Raw genomic sequence first — 16,279 nt, 5'->3', positions numbered from 1 at the left:
AATAAAAGAAAGTAAAGAAGGTAATCAAGGCAAGGCAGTCAGCTCCTAAAAAAGCCTATTCGGCTTGGCTTAGCTATCGCTCATGACTTGTATTGTAGTCGTAGTCTTGTAGTCGGCCCGGAATGCCTTTGTAGTCTTTCTAATGCGAATGCCTTCTTCTTTCACTCATTTTCTTTTAGTTGCAGTAGCTGGCACAGCATGATGTTGAAATTGTTGAATCGGAAATGAGTTGGAAAGGAGTGAGTGGAGCCCAACTCCAACTATTTTTCGTAAGTAAGGTGAGGTACTTCTTTCGATTTGAATAGGGGTAGTCCTTTTTTTGGTTGAAGTAGCCCGAAAAGGACATTATATGGACTGGATTAAAAGGGTCAGTCATCCTAAAATTAGGATTCATTTCTTGTCACAAATAGTCACTTGTAGCATACCATATCTCAATAGATTGTCTTATCGTCAGTTATAAAATGCTAAAAGGCTCTTTATAAACTACCTTAGGATTTAGAAAAGAAGATATAGCTAGAAGAGTCAAGTGCTGACGCATTCGCTCATTTTAAACGATGTAAAAAGGCCTCCCTTTTCTCAGTATCTATATCTCATTGAATATTTTATGGATTTCATGGTTTTTATTATCTTTCATATTCGAAACTTCAATCACATACCGCGCTTGCTTTTGTTTTTCTATCTGCTGTTGGTGATTAAGTCAGTTAAAAAAACTCGGTTGTTGGAGACAGAGCTGCTCTCTTTTCATGAATCCAACTAACATAGGGGAAAGATCTTGACTATTTAAGGGATCCTATATTCGATTAACTCTTACACTATATGAATAGTTTTTCTGTAGCAGAAGCCCTTTTGAAAGAAGCTATTCAGGAACAGATGGAATGCAATTGGCTATAAAGGATTCTACTTCTAGAGTCATCCCAGATGAGAGGCGAGTCCAATTGTGTTACTAGAAGTCTAGTCTCTCTTAGGTCCAGTTTCGATTTCGAACTAGCTTACTTTACTTAATAGGCCGGAAACCTTAGAAAGTCAGCGAACAGCGGTTCTTCTATGTAGGTATGGTGTTCCCCCCTTGACTCTCCTAATGTCGAGCTAAGTGACTTCGTAACCTTTACGACAGATTCCCTTCACCAAGCCATCACCAGAAAGAAGTTATTATCCCTTGGTGTGAAGTTAGAAAGCATATGATAGGTGGTAACTATCTTGTACGGGGGGGGTAATCGGCGTAGAATACATATATCAAATTTCCTTGAGTTTTCAATAACTAAAGCGCTAACGAGAAAGAAAACGGATGCGCTAGGTTTGATGGTCGTATAATTCCGAAGCGGAAAGTCATCTACTTTGCATGCCAGTTTGATGTATCCCATTTGATATCTTCGTATCCAAGAATTAACAAATTCAACTCAATATAGAAGAAATAGTTGAGGAATTACTAAAGATGGGACTACATGGTTGCATTCAATCCTCAAAAAAGAGGATTTGATTGAGTTGCCATCTATTTGAACACCCTTTCTTTGAACCTTGTCAATGCTCGAACTTGAATGCCTTTCAACAACATAAGGGAAAGGGGGATCCAATTGCTGGCTCTGAATAACCAGCCAAGCAATAAGTTCAATTCTTCCATAACATAACGGGGCGGGGTTTCGTGCGAGCCGAGTGAGATAGGTGCATCACTTGAGGAAGAATCTCCCATAAGGTAAACACACCCTAATATTAGGGTGAAATCTAACATTAGAAAAAAAAAATATGATAGTGGGCAAATATTAAGTAAAGTTGGAGGTGCTTTTGTTTTTGAAACATGCGGTTTGTCCATGATAATGATTATCATTTTTTTTTTTCCCGTTCTCTCAACCTAGAAAATTTATAAACAAAAGTTGCAAATACGATATTGGTGTTTTTGGTTTAGCAGAAAAGCTTCTTCATATGATGATGGCAACCCAATGGCGTTAATGAGTAGATTGATTCATTTTTTTAGGTATTTATTGATAGACACATGGCATTATTGTAATGGCTATATGTACCATTTAAGATTCCATGTCAATACACATTGTATATTGAATAATTTCTCATAATTTCGTTTTCACAAACAAATGCTTACCATTAATATATATGATGATGGAATTTAGTGTAGGTTTATGTTGTTGTACCCTAGAGCACAATCATTCAAGGTGTTAGTCAAGAATGATTGTTGTTGGTTCTTGGTTCTTGATTTTGTTTTTTTGGGTTCGTTAAGGTTTTGTTTCTGGTTTTAATGGAGGTTTAGGGTTCTTGAGAAGGTTGTTAGCTTTTATGAAGAAGAAGAAAACAAATGTAGTAGTTGAGAGAGAGAGAGAGAGAGAGAGAGAGAGCCAAAATTGTTGTTTTTTCAAAATTTTTGAATATTACTTCCTCAACGTTTTCATTACAATTTTCATATTTTTAAATACATAAAAAAGACAATAAGACATGCTGCCATATTGAGCAATAAATACAAAAGAATTAAAAGTAACCAACCAAGACAAATTACCTCAACTAACTCTAATCAATGTGCTGGGCATGCAAGAAACCTTCTTTAATGGGCAGTTCAGCTTGTCTGAGGCATTTAAATTTGAGAACCAGCTCCATTTGACTTGAAAATTGGAGGGAAGCCTTATTGAATATTAAACTGTGTTCTAGCCAAAAATCAAATAAAACAAAGTCCATTTACCCATTCAAAAATAATCAAACCCGAGGCAGTTTTGTCCAGATTTCTGGGCAACAAAACTGCACAAGGGTCAGATTGTTTAGGGCTTAACTCAGCCTTCCCAGCTCCAAATTGGGCCATTATTTTTTCTGCTGCTTCCTCTACCTTTCTAGTTTATTATATCCAAAATTAAGATCCAAATCCCAAACCTTCATCAAACGGCATCCAAGGAAGTGGACTTATGTTGCTGGAAATACAATTCCAGCAACTAGACAAAAAGGCCCTAAGCTTCAGTTAATTGAGCTTAAGGCATTACAAAAAGGATATTTTTCTTAAACATTACAAGATAAAATAAAATGCATAAAAATAAATAATGTTTGGTCTTTGATGTTGCAAAATAAAGAGTGCAAGTGTAACCAAACTACCTTGCACATTGTAGCAAGATCACCACATTTCAACACTCCTCCTTGGTGTTCTTGCTTGAAATATTGAGAAGCTTCCTCAAGGTCTCAAATCTTGCTTTTGGAAGTGGCTTGGTGAAGAAATCTGGAAGGTTATCTTCGGTCTTGATATATTCCAAGCTTACTTCTCCATTTTCTTCAAACTCCCTCAAAGAGTGATACTTCACCGGTATGTGTTTTGTCCTTCCATATTGAACGGGGTTCTTGGCCATTGATATGGCTGAAGTGTTGTCACATTTGATGATGGTTGAACCCTCTTAAGGATAACCAAGGTCCTCCAATAATTTCCTAAGCCAAATGCATTGATTTGCACATGAAGAGCAAGCAATGTACTCGGCTTCAGCGGTGCTTTGAGCGGTTGTTGCTTGCTTCTTTGCATTCCATGAGAATGGTCCACTACCAAGTGAGAAAAGATACCCCGAAGTGCTCTTCATATCATCCAAGCATCCAGCCCAATCACTATCCGAGTAGGCCATTAATCTCATCACATCTTGCCTATCATACCAAACTCCAAAGTCTTGTGTTCCTTTTAAGTATCTAAGAATTCTTTTGGCACCTACAAAATGATTTTAGGATGGTGCTTGCATATATCTAGACAAAACACATGTGGCATGCATAATATCTGGTCTTGATGAACATACATAGAGCAAACTTCCTATCATGCTTCTATATAGGCTCGGGTTTACCTTTGGTATGCCATCCTTCTTCTTGTATTTGTCTCCTTAGCTCATTGGTGTTGACATTGGCTTGCATTCATCAAAGTTGAACTTTTTCAAAAGATCTTTGATGTATTTCTCTTGAGATATGAAGATACCCCTAGAGCATTGCATCACTTCCACTCCAAGGAAGTAATTCATTTCACCAAGGCTTGACATGTCAAACTCCTTTTCAAGTTCATTTTTCAAAACTTTCACATTCTTTTCATTTTCACCCGTGACCAACAAATCATCCACATAGAGTAATATAACAGTCATGCCTTCTTCATTCCTTATGTATAGTGTTGGCTCATTTGAACTCCTTCTAAAGCCTTGGTAGATCAAGTAACCATCAATCTTGCCATACCAAGCCCTAGGTGCTTGCTTTAACCCGTAAAGTGCATTGTGTAGATGGTAGACTTTGTCCTCATGTCCTTGAACAATGAAGCCCTCGGGTTGCTTGACATAAACCTCCTTTTGAAGCACACCATTCAAGAAAGCCGACTTTACATCAAGGTGGTACACCTTCCATGACATTGAGGCTGAGATGGATAGGATGAGCCTTATGGTCTCCATTCTTGCAACCGGTGCAAACGTCTCTCCATAATCTACACCCGCTTGTTGTGCATAGCCTTTTGCCACAAGCCTTGCCTTGTGCTTGCATATTGTTCCATCCGGGTTGAACTTGGTCCTAAAGATCCACTTTACACCAATTGGTTTCTTGTTTTTAGGTTTAGAAATCAAAGACCAAGTTTCATTCTTTTCTATCATATCCATTTCGGTTTGCATGGCCTCCATCCACTCTTTCTTTTGAATAGCTTCTTGAGCATTGGTAGGATCACTCAAGGCAACATTGCACCTTTCATATATTTCAGACAATGGCCTTTCTCCTCTAACACCATCTCCAATCTCCAATTCGACTCCAATGGTCTCAAGTGCATCCTCCTCATCATCTTCATTTTCTTCATTGTCATTGTCATTGGTTTCTTCTTCTTCATCATCCAACCGAGCATTATCTTCATGGACTCCTCCTTTGTCCAATCCCAAACATCATCTTCATCAATCCTCACATCCCTTATTGCCACAAGTTTCTTGGTTTCGAAGTTGAAAACCCTAAAACCTTTGGTAACCTCACTAAAGCCGACCAAGATGCCCACATTTGCCCTTTTGTCAAGCTTGTCTCTCATGTGTGGATGAACATGGAGAAAACAAACACTTCCAAAGATTTTTATGTTGTTCAAAGATGGTTTTTCTCCATACCATATCTTATAGGGTGTCTTGGACTCATTGGCTTTGGTGTATGCTCGGTTTTGGATGTAGCTAGTCGTGTATATGGCTTCGGCCCAAAACTTCTTTGGCATGTTCTTCTCATGTATCATGCACCTTGCCATCTCCATCAAGGTCCTATTTTTTCTCTCACAAACACCATTTTGTTGTGGTGTGTATGGTGTTGTGAATTGATGCACCATTCCATTTTCTTTGCAAAAATCCTCCATAGCCAAGCTTGTATATTCTCCACCATTGTCGGTTCTTAAGCACTTCATCTTTGCATTGCTTCGGGTTTCCACCATCTTCTTGAATTCCATGAACTTCTCAAGTACTTGTGACTTGGTTGTTAGAAAATATACCCAACACATCCTTGAGCAGTCATCAATGAAGGTTAGGAAGTACTTACAACCTCCAATTGATGACAAACTCGTCGGTCCACACACATCCGAATGGACTAGCTCAAGCTTCTGCTTAGCTCTCTATGAACCGGCTTTAGGGAATGGAAGCCGTGTGGATTTCCCTAGTTGGCATACATCACATAGGCTTCTCATCTCCTTAATCTTTGGCATGTCCTTCACAATGGCATTGGTGTTTTTCATGGCACCATAGCTAGAATGCCCAAGCCTTTTATGCCAAAGTTGAGAAATGGACTCCACTTTGGTTTTTAAGGCTTATTCATTCTTAACTAGATCCAATCTATAGCTTTTGTCCTTCAATGGTACCTTAAATAGCTCATTACCACAAGCATCATATATAAAACATCCATCTTTTGCAAAGTTTAAAGCAAAGCCTCTTCCTACCAATTGTGCTACACTAAGCAAGTTTTCACACAAACTAGGAACATATAGCACATCTTTTATAATTTTGGTACCTTCCTTGGTGTTCAAGCACACATCTCCTTTGCCTTCTACTTCCATGAACCGGCCATCACCAATCTTCACTTTGGTTTTGTAGTTTCGGTCAAGCTCCATAAAACCATCCTTTTGGAAACTTATGTGGTGTGAGCAACCACTATCCACAAGCCAACTGAGACCACTACTTGTGGCCTTAAGGCATGTGGCCACAAATAGGTTCTCGGCTTCTTCATTAACCACATTGACTTGTTGTCTCCTTTGCTTGCATACTTTGGCAATATAGCCTTTTCCTCCACATCTTTCACAAGATGTATCCGGCCTCCAAAAACACTTGGATGGTGGATGTCCAAGCTTCTTACAATGAGGGCAAGGTGGATGCCCTCCTCGGTTTTGATGGCTTTGTTGTTGTTGTTGTTGATTCCATCCACTTTTGTTGTTGTTTGTGTTGTTGCTGGTTGTAAAACCAGTTTGGTTGGTGTTGTTGCTCTTCCTTCCTTTATTCTTCTTTTTGTTGTCGTGGCCACCATAGAATGCACTTTCTATGGTCTCCTCCTTTCTAATGGCTCTCCTTTGTTCGGTTGCTTGAAGAGCATTGATGAGCTCACTCAAGGTTATTTCACTAATATTTCTAGATTCTTCAAGGGAGGAAATCTTAGCTTCAAACCTTTCGGGTAAGCTCACCAATACTTTCTCTACTACCCTTTGATCGGTCAATTGCTTACCAAGGACCCGAATTTGATTTACCACTTTGAGCATCCTTTCCGTGAAATCCTTGACAAGCTCATTCTCCTTCATCTTCAAGGTCTCAAACTCTCTTCTTAGGTTTAAAACTTGCATTTGCCGAGTTCTAGTATTTCCATGGAACTCCTCTTGAAGCTTTATCGAAACCTCTCTTGCACTTATGCATGAAATTATCCTTGTAAAAATGGAATCACTCATGAAGGAGTGCAAGGCAGTGAGGGCCTTGAACCCCTTGGCAACTTCGGTCTCATGTGCATTTCTTTGTGCTTGGGTTGCATTAGCTCTCAACTCTTCCACTACATAACCTTCTTCTATGACTTCCCATAAACCAAAGGCTTGAAGGTAGGCTTTCATTTTTATACTCCAAATGGAATAGTTTTGGCCTTCAAACTTAGGTGGTTTTGGGGTTGCAAAGGATTGTGAGGCCATTTGAAAAAATGGTTTTTCAAAAGTTTTGAAAAATGGACACAAGAACAAGCTCTCGGGTGGTGGTGTTTTGGTGAGTTTCAACTAGTCTTTTTGGGAGGTTTTGGTTTCGGTTGGAAGGCTTTAGGTGGGGGATCCTCTCACAAATAAAATAGTCTAGGTTGAAAGCTCACAAGGTCCTAAGAAATTATACTATGCTCTGATACCATGATGGAATTTGGTGTAGGTTTATGTTGTTGTACCCTATAGCACAATCATTCAAGGTGTTAGTCAAGAATGATTGTTGTTGGTTCTTGGTTCTTGATTTTGTTTTTTTGGGTTTGTTAAGGTTTTGTTTCATGTTTTAATGGAGGTTTAGGGTTCTTGAGAAGGTTGTTAGCTTTTGGGAAGAAGAAGAAAACAAATGTAATAGTTGAGAGAGAGAGAGAGAGAGAGAGAAAACAAATGTAATCATGACAAGAGTTGGTGAGATTTTGAATTTCAAAAAACTGTCTCCACCTAATCCTGTACCACCACTTTGACCAGAAGGAAGGCTGGGATATCTTCATCCAAATTGCTTGAATTTTGGCATATTTCATTTTAAAATATCAAGGATGAAATTTGGAGAATACCAAGTCCAAAAGAATTGGGTAAGGTTTCCAATTCATCTCAAACCCGTGGGCCATAACTGCTGGAAATCTCAGCAGTCATGCCAACTTGCAACCTACATATCTTGGGCTTCCCAAGGCCTTTTTGAGTCATTCTTTTTTCTATATTTTTATTTACATGTCTAATACAACATATCCACAAATTATAAACTCATTCTAAAAGCTCAGAGAACACGAGCCCCAACAATGGACCTGTGTTGCTGGAAACACTGTTTCCAGCACATAGCCATTTTACAAAATAAAATCAATACCCAACAAAGAGACAATTCCTAAGTTAAATACAATAAAACTTAGGTATTCAAAAGACATTAAAAGGAACATAAAACATAGACATAAATATTGCATTAGGTCATTCAATAAAATATTTCTTTTAAAGAAAAAAAGATGGTGCAAACCTTGGTGGATTTTGGTTTGCATAAGGTGGCAAGATTACCACCTTTTCAATAGAAAGAACTAGAAATATATCAGTTAAGTGAAACTAAAAAAGAAAAAGATTCAATAAGAAATAATCAGCTAATTCATGAATCGTTCAGTAAAATTCGACCTACATATTGCACAAATTATTCATTAACAAAATTTGACTGATAGAACAAATACACTCATAAATCAAATAGAAAAAAAAAAAAAAAAGAGAACAAAAAAGAATTTATAATACAAAATGTAAGTTCTAACAAAAACAAAATGAGTTATGATGATAAAAGATTAGAATCGCCAAAAAATATTGGGCAGGTATTAAAAAGAAGAAATGCTCGACTAATCCGTAAATCACATTATTTTATAAAAAAAAATTTCATTGAAAAGATATACATAGATATCTTTTTAGGTATCATTGATATTCGGAATATTAATGCATAATTTTTTCAGGAATCAACAAAAAAATTCTTAATAAATATATTTACAATGATAAAGATATTTCTAATTCTAATAATGAAACAAATCAAAAAAGAATTTATAGAAAAAAATAGAAGTCTAATTCACTATATTTCGGCTATAAAAAAAGTCCCTTTCTACTATTAGTAATAAAAGCGCACAGACTTTTTTTGACTTATCTTACGTGTCACAAGCATATGTATTTTACAAATTATCACAACCCTCAGCCCTTAACTTATACTTATATAAGTTAAGATCCGTTTTTCAATATAATAGAACAGCTTTTTTTCTTAAGAATGAATAAAGAATTAATTTGGTGGAACACAGAAACTATTTCATTCTAAATTAAGACATAATTCTCTTCGAAATTCGGGATTGAATCAATGGAAAAATTGGTTAAAAGGTCATGATCAATATGATTTATCTATGATTAAATGGTCTAGCTTAGTACCACAAAAGTGGCGAAATAGAGTCAATCAACACTCTATAGCTCAAACTAACCATTTAAAGAAATGCGATTCATATGAAAATGAAAAAAACCAATTAATTTACTATGAAAACAAAAGACTTTTGAAGCCGCCTCATTATAAAAGGAAACAGAGAATTTTAAAAAACACTATAGATATGATTTTTTGGCATATAAATTTATATCATCTAAATCTATTAATTATGACTGTCGACGAGAGTTTGCACTCTGCCGCTTGCGAGAGTTTGCAATCATGTGACCCGGCTTGCTTCTTGCATGTTCGGTACGAACGAAGAAATTTCGAACAAAAGGATTGGAACTCACTGATAGGAAAGAAAAGAAAACAAAGCAATGCCAAGAGCTCCATCAATCCGCCTCCTCGAAATAGAAAAGAAAGGTTACTGGTAATAGCCTCTTTGGGTTAGAAATAAAGATTTTGAGGCTCTCATCAGATAGAATTAAACTAGTGAGAGTCTTGGCAAGCCCGGGGAGCTATGGGGGTCAGAGTGGTCTCTCTAGTCATACCAAGTAAAGTGCACGCTCAAACCTATAACCCTTTTTTTCTATCGTGCTTAGTCCGGTTCCTATCTGCTTTTTTTTTAATGACCGATAGAAATGGAAACTCTTTTGTTAGCACCGGACTGAGCATGATAGGAAAAGGGTTATGGGTTTGAGCGTGCGCTTTAAATACCCCTTCCTTTAGAGCTAAAAGTAGTGATCGCTCTTTTCTGATCTATCTGCTAATTCTTTATAATGCTTAGATTTTGTTGAACTGTTTTTTGAAGTAATGAAATAAGAAACTCGTTAAGTAATAATAAGTAATCTCACAAATACCAGTTCCAAAGGTTCCACATCGCTTTATTTAAAGGAAAGGGGGAGAGAAGAGATATCTCCCTGGTTCCTCCCCTGCTATGAGTTCTCCTTCCGACTGGTTAACACTTACAGCTTACATATACTGCTCTAGATGCCAGTGGACTCGTCGATCAACCAGTGAAGGGGAATAGAAGCATAGGTATAGGCAAAGGTAGGAGGGATGAGAGAGCGGAAGAGAAGTGGTTTACTTGCTTGCTTAGGTCGTTACCATTTATATCCGCTATTCAAAGTAGAAAAAAATGAATGGATAAAAGACTCCTCTTCACACTTCACTACGGAGATTTGTTCCCATTGTCGTAGGTCCTTCACTTTCATTACATCGATGTGGATTGCCTCGCGAAATAGCATCAAATAATTAATGTAGAACGGTAAGGCACCATCCCTGGCATACCGAAAAAAATCCAGGATCCCTCCCCCCAATGGGGACGGCTCCTCTATTAGGGCAGCAGTAGCCCCAAATCATCGTCTCCTAAGTGGCATATTGTATTCCAATAAAGAAATAACCCTATTCTATAAAGCAGGCTTTCTCTCATCGAAAAGCTGGTGTGTTATCATACCAGTTCAGTACCAGTCCTTTCTTTATTGTAAAAAAAGGTTATGCCAATACTGATGCTACCACTGGACATTCAGGTAAGAATATTGTGGATAAGCTTTTGCTCTTAGAGAATCTACTCTTTGATGCGTAGAAGACGGGTTGAGCTAGACTAATTGGATAGGTAAGGAAATTTCTTGTTGAGTTACGTACTTACTTATGCTGAGATACTAGATGCTTACCGAAAGAGGGGAATTGCATGTAAGAAAAGGGAGAATCTTTGATTGGTGGAAATTATCGAGTAATCGGAGATGAAAAAGAAGAACCAAAATTTTATGAACAATGCGGAGTTGAATTTGTTGATTCTCGGATGCGAAGATATCAAATGGGCTACATCAAATTGGCATGCCTAGTAACCCATGTGTGGTATTTGAAATGTCTTCCTAGTTATATGTGAATCTTTTAGACACTATCACTGCACAACAAGCAAAGGATTGGGGATTCAGTGGTGTACCGCTACTTGGTAGTGCCTTTGTTTTGGGGAAAAAATGTCACGAGCCCACATGGTAGCGATCCAACTAAAGATTTTGATTCCAGTGGGGACAGCTATGATCATGGTTGCCGAGCAGAAGCATCGCCATATATTGGAGACAACTCGCTCTCTCTTGCTCTCAGCTTCTGTAACAGGTTGCACCTTCTCTTCTAAAACGTCGTAAGCAGCTTCTGAACGAATGTCGTTGTAAAGCGACTGATTCACTATAGGTTCGGAATGAAGAGGTTTTAATAGGAGTATATCAGGACCTGTTCTCTTCTTCAATTGATGCCGATGAAGTAATCCAACTTTTTGTGGGTTCTTTGTCTTCCTATTATATAATCGAGGAGAAAGCACTCTGACCTCTCCATTTTATCGGTACCTTTCTTTCATCCCCATATGAATGAATAGGGAGAAAAAAACTTTCCCCTGCCATTACTTCATCAAGACCATAAATATGAGCACAATTAGTAGGTAACCAACGACATAAAGGCAGTCTAGTAGGAACCTCAGAGACTACACGCACAACAACTTATCCTAAATCCTTCTGTGAGTGGCTAGCTGGAATTATCGATGGTGATGGAGCTCTTCAAGTTAGTAAATGGAAGCATCACCATATATTGGAGACAGCTCGCTCTCTCTTGCTCTCAGCTTCTGCCCCTAGTCCATTTTAGGTCAGTGCAAGTGAACCAAACTCGTATGGCTAGTATGTATTGTTTCCATCAGTAGTTTGCGTACGAGATAAAGATAGAGGGAAGCTCGTAAGTCAAGTACTAAACGAGCCTTGTGTGCCCCTCCGTTTACTCTAGTCCTCATAAAATCCAAGTCCAAAGGTAGGGTAAGAAAGGGTTTAGCTAATGGAGATACCTTTTTCGCTTCCTTTGCGTTAAATGACTCCCTGCTTTTTTACCTTTTGTTTTAGCCTCCCAATAGCAACTAAGAAAGCCACACTCTAAAAGGGTCTAATAGAACCCTACAGCAAATAACATGGGTGTTTTGTATTGTATCGAAACCCCCCCCCCCCCAACATGGTAGCATACCTTCCCTATCAAGAGCTAGAGACAAATGATGGCTTTCCTTTGAAAGAAGCACAAGCGAAACGATACCTAGATCCGGCTGGGAAACTACAATGTTTCTTAGGTTAGATTGGCAATAAGTCTTTGGCTGCTTTAAGCTTTTAGACCACTTTCAACATGGGGTTGCCCTCAACTCGAATATTCCACGCTGAACATATCAAAGATGTTGAATTCTAAGAAAGAGGGGGGAAGGAGGCAAAAGAACAAAAAATAAAAATAAAATAAAAAATAAGGGCTGCATAAGACGAAAAATCAGAGGCAGCTTTCATCCGCCATTCAAGAAGAAGATACAAAACCTCGTAAAGAGGACATTATTGTGTTAGATGCTCTCTCTCCTCTCTTAAACATTGTATTCGAACGAGTGTTTCTACCAAAATCCCATGGGTTTATACGAAAGACAAGTACCTATTACATTCTTTCTTCAAATGAGGAACTTCATGTCGGTTTAGATTGTACCTGAGAGGTCAATTCAAATTCGAATATAGGCCCTATTTCAGCGGATCTGTGCAAATAATCAAAACTAGTAAGTAATAATATTTAAAAGGTCTGTTGATGCCTGCCTTCCTCTCATCTTCCTTATAGAATGGGCTCTATAGGTTTAAGAATTCCTTAAGAGCTAAGAGGGAAGGCCCCCGACTCCCCGAATATGGGTAATATGTTCTTAAAAAAGGTTGCTCCAATCTGACCTAGCTGGCGAATCAATAGAATCAAGCTCAGATAAAAGAGGAGAAGATGAAGAGTTCATGTCAGCTACGGAAAGTAAAAAAATGGAGCAACAAGAGGAGAGGCTTTAGTAGACATCCCATCATCGTATCAGCCTCGCGAATGCCAAAATGACAATAACTAGTACCGAAGATAGACATATGTAGGTTGGTACAATCGGGGGTATCGCTCTTGCTTGGTTTTTTCTATTTTTCTTGCTTTCTTTGGCGGAGTAGGGCCCTATTCATCTATAAACTTCCCAAGTAGGGATGGATGAGACATCGAATGAGAATTTTCCAGCCAATGCATTAGATCAGCCAATAGTCGTTAGATTTGCTTCCTTTAATGCCTACAAATTAGCCTGAGAACTCGATTGCGGGCGAAGCCTTAGTTGTCACTGGTGGTAGAGGAAAGGCTTTTAGTGGGCTAGTGATGGATTTCATGGCCGACATCTAACTGGCATGAATACGCCAACATGAAATGATGGAACATTTCTTCTTTCGTCCTCGAACGTTTTGTTCGATTTTGGCACTTGCGTTCTCATGCCCGAGACCCTCGCGATTGATTAGGAGAAAGCTTGCTCCAAAAAGAATGTGTACTACTCAGAAAGAATCTATTAATCATATCACAATGACCATAAGAAGAAGGTTGCAACACATTGAAACGAAAGCTTTCGAGTCGTAGGAAAGAATACTTTTGAAAAGAATATCCTTATTGATTTCCTCTATTGTTTTCTAGGATCAGAAGGAACCACTAGAATGACTTAAGGCCAAAATCTCGTGCTTTTTGGACCCTCGCTGCTATGTTCTATTAGGCTATGGATTACAGGAACAAATGTAGTTGAATGAGACAGCAGGTGGGTTACACGTTCCACTGTGCCAAGATGTGAGGTGTAGCATTGTAAGGACGAAGCACTAGGATTAGCGAAATGGGAGTTGCTCAACTAAAAGCCTATTACATTAAAGTGTTGCATCTATTACAAGCCTTATTCTGTCGGGTCTTCTATTTCTAATTGAAGTTTACGCAACTCTTCAATAAGGTAGAAAGAAAGGATGCGTCGAGCAAGCTGTGCTACCCAATGTTCTACTTCACTAAGCCCCGTGCTTGTACAAGGAAATGAGGAGGCCAATCCCATGAATAGAAATGACTTTTTTTTAGTGTACCTTTTGCTTTTAACACGAACTAAGGCTCCTACACCTCCTCCAACTCCAATAGGAACTTCTGCATCTCTATTCGCATCTTCCTCATTATAGGCATTACCCTTGTGCTCTTTCTGATGCCCGGCATTACTGTTTTGTTAAAAGCACTACTATTTATACTGCAACCTTCACTCTCAAAATGGGTGTTTCCCTTGCCGAATTTTTTGAATTTTTTAATCATGGGTCAGAAGGGATTAGGTGTCCGAGAGGACGCATACTTCTTTCTTACATACAATCGACACTTCTCAGAGGTTTCCTTCCATAGATCTAGTATAGAGGAGCAGACATTGTCTTATCCACTTTAGTCTTTGCATCTTCTCTCTCTGTCTTTATCCCTTGATCTTTGACTTGGTCTACCACGATCCGAGGGGCTTTCGTTCGCAACAAGGTAGCCATAGGGAAACTTGTGGCAGGATTCAATCCAACCATAGGGAAAATTGGAGGACGGTTAGTGTCTGTTCCGCATGACTCTAGAATGTTATAGTTAAGGAGCGAATTTCATGCCAAGATCTAGGGATATAGCTCCTAATAACCCCTTGTTGTTTGAAAATTTTGAGTCATATTATGCATTGACTCATCTTATAGGTGTTCCCTAATGAGGGATTTTAGGATATTAGGGTTCTCCTTTACTCCTCCTGACTAATCCTAAGGGAAATAGAACTAACTAATCCTAAGGCAAAGGGTCGAGAAACTCATAGAAAATGCTCTTTGTGTAAAAATAGGAAAAGAACTCGTACAGTCATGCCAGCTTCGGACAAGGTCTCTCTAGTCATACCAAGTAGTTATATGAATTAGTTTCATTTCCTTCTCGATTCAATCACCTGGATCAACAGAAAAAGCAACCGAAACTCGATCTATGGAAGTTGCAATGGAAGTTCCCTCTTCTTTTGGTCCAGCCCATCCAATTGTAAGATTGGAATGGGCATAGGAACATGTATTGATGTACCAGATTGGCTAATGCTCCCAGGTCATTACTCCATCCCACATATTTATATGGGGATTTGACATAGCATAGCAAACAACAATTTGATGAAAAATGATGTAACGGTAACCTAAATCAAAGGAACTTTTTCTTGGCAACTTGGACAACTTATAACGATGTTTGCCCGCATATCTTTTGCTGCATTTAGAAGGGCTTGGATAATTGGAAGTCTTACAAAAGGAATAGAATATTATGGAATGGCCTTAAGAAGGACTACAATTTCTACTGGTTATGGGTAGGCATTATTAACTTTATAACTTTATTTCATAAAGTTAATAATGCCTACCCATAACCAGTTGCAACATGAAGAACGAGCGTTATCTAGCAAGAAGCATGATGATGATCCTATGTTCGTTTTCGCCCTACCCCGATGATGCGCTCCTAGCTTGCAGAGGAACTTAAAGCTGCAGAGAATATGGGGATTCTTAGAACTGCTAGGGAGTAGGATATATAAGTGGGAAAGATGTGATATATGCTTAACACATGCAAGTCGAACGTTGTTTTCGGGGAGCAGGGCAGAAGGAACAAAAACTTGCGCCAGCCCACTTCATTAAAAGCAAGGACCACTACGGGAGGTCAAACCAACGACCTATGGAAGTCGAGGCTCCATTTTTACTTTTTTTTATGCCAATGTTGGTGACTAGAGATAACTCTCTCCAATTATTCCTGGGATTCTATAGCGTTGCTTCTTTTTCGGCCAAATCCAAGTTTCGTTTTGTTTCTCCCATTTGTCGAGCCTGATCGACTCAACTCTTTTCCCTTCCCCCCGGCCTCTCACTTTGTTTTGTCCCCTAACATCTGTATAAAGAAAGAGATAGGGCTACCAGAAAATTGTAAAAATAGCAGAACCTAACTGATAGCAAGCTTAGGATCATCATCATGACCCTTTTCTTGTTTCTTTTTTTTGTGTCCAGTCCATTGTGTGTGTGTTTTTAAGGCAACTGTAACTTTGGGGCATCCAATTCCTTTTCTTACTTAATAGGAAAAAGAAAGTGTTTATAGCCGTAGCGATATAAACAAGAATACTCATCCGAGCTGCAGGAACATGTACATCAAATCTTTCTCAAAGATAGATGATTGTGGGTCCTGAGAGGAGCTATTGGATTCTTCATCATGATCATTGCAATGAAAAGGATTTGAGGACCTTCCTTCTAAGAAAAAAGCATGAACTCGTAGTAGAGATTCATACCTCACACGCGATCGAGACCTATACCCCTCCCCTTCTGCGAACCACTTGCAGCTTTCAAGCCGGTTTGAGTTTTCTTCTTTCGAGCTGTAGTTTCTTCCTTCTCGAGGAG

This window comes from Ziziphus jujuba, chromosome 5, assembly GCF_031755915.1.
Source record: "Ziziphus jujuba cultivar Dongzao chromosome 5, ASM3175591v1".
Classification (NCBI taxonomy): Eukaryota; Viridiplantae; Streptophyta; class Magnoliopsida; order Rosales; family Rhamnaceae; genus Ziziphus; species Ziziphus jujuba.
This window is presented reverse-complemented; position numbering follows the sequence as displayed.